The following is a 1933-nucleotide window of genomic DNA, read 5'->3' on the forward strand; positions in this document are numbered from 1 at the left end:
CAGTCGCTATTAGCCAGGTTTTGGGATAAAAGAACCAACACTTTTCAAACGAACAAATGAAAGTCAAAACGAACAAATTCAAACCACGAAGAGTAAAAGCTGACAAGAAGGCGGGTTTTGAATCCAAAATCATCGCATGAGTTCCTGATAGCCCCTTTTAGGAAAAACAAAGTCACACTAGTCACTGTTAGCCTCGTTTTGTGAAAAAAGAAGCAACACTTTTCAAACGAACAAATGAAAGCCCAAACGAACAAATGAACACCAAAAAGAGTAAAAATGACAAGAAAGCGGGTTTCGACTCTAAAATCCTCCCATGAGTTCCTGATAGCCCTTTTCAGTAAAAACAAAGTCACACCGTCGCTGTTAGCCTCGTTTTGTGAAAAAAGAAGCAACACTTTTCAAACGAAAAAATGAAAGCCCAAACAAACAAATGAAAACCATAAAGAGTAAAAGATGACAAGAAGGCGGGTTTCGACTCCAAAATCAAACCTTGAGTTCCTGATAGCCCCTTTCAGTAAAAAAAAGTCACACCGGTCGTTGTTAGCCTTGTTTTGTGAAAAAAGAAGCTGCATTTTTCAAACGAACAAATGAAAACCGCAAAGAGTAAAATATGACAAGAAGGCGGGTTTCGACTCCAAAATCATCCCATGAGTTTCTGATAGCCCCTTTAAGCAAAAACAAAGTCACACCAGTCGATGTTAGCCTCATTTCGTGAAAAAAGAAGAAACACTATTAAAACGAACAAATGAAAGCCAAACGAACGAATGAAAACCAAAAAGAATAAAAGATGACAAGAAGGCGGGATTCAACTCGAAAATCATCCCATGAGTTCTTGATAGCCCCTTTTCAGTAAAAACAAAGTCACACCAGTCGCTGTTAGCCTCGTTTTAGGATAAAAGAACCAACACTTTCAAACGAATAAATGAAAGCCAAAACGAACAAATGCAAACCACAAAGAGTAAAAGCTGACAAGAAGGCGGGTTTCGACTCCAAAATCATCGCATGAGTTCCTGATAGCCCCTTTTGGGAAAAACAAAGTCACACCAGTCGCTGTTAGCCTCGTTTTGTTTAAAAAGAAGCAACACTTTTAGAACAAACAAATGAAAGCCCAAACGAACAAATTAAAACCACAAAGAGTAAAAGATGACAAGAAGGCGGGTTTCGACTCCAAAACAATTCCATTAGTTCCAGATAGCCCCTTTCAGTAAAAACAAGGTCAAACTAGTCACTGTTAGCCTCGTTTTGTGAAAAAATTAGCAACATTTTTTAACGAACAAATGAAAGCCCAAACGAACAAATGAAAACCATAAAGGGTAAAAGATGAGAAGAAGGCGGGTTTCGAATCCAAAATCATACCATGAGTTCCTAATAGCCCCTTTCAACAAAAACAAAGTCACACCAGTCTCTGTTAGCCTCGTTTTGTGAAAAAAGAAGCAACACTTTTCAAACGAGCAACTGAAAACCATAAAGAGTAAAAGATGACAAGAAGGCGGGTTTCGACTCCAAAATCATCCCAAGAGTTCTAGATAGCCCCTTTCCGTAAAAAAAAGCCACACCAGTCACTATTAACCTCGTTTTTTAAAAAAGAAGCAACACTTTCAAACGAACAAATGAAAGCCCAAACGAACAAATGAAAATCACAAAGATTAAAAGATGACAAGAAGGCGGGTTTCGAATCCAAAATCATCCAATTAGTTTCTGATAGCCCCTTTCAGTAAAAACAAAGTCACACCATTCGCTGTTAGCCCCGTTCATTGAAAAAAGAAGCTGCAATTTTCAAATGAACAAATGAAAACTACAATGAGTAAAAGATGACTAGAAGTGGGGATTCGACATCAAAATAATCCCATGAGTTTCTGATAACCCCTTTAAGTAAAAACAAAGTCTCACCAGTTGCTGTTAGCCTCATTTTGTGAAAAAAGAAGAAACACTT

The sequence above is a fragment of the Bidens hawaiensis genome, unplaced genomic scaffold (assembly GCF_021521415.1).
Source record: "Bidens hawaiensis isolate Kalapana, Puna unplaced genomic scaffold, B.hawaiensis_p1.1 tig00002306_1, whole genome shotgun sequence".
NCBI classification, from domain to species: Eukaryota; Viridiplantae; Streptophyta; class Magnoliopsida; order Asterales; family Asteraceae; genus Bidens; species Bidens hawaiensis.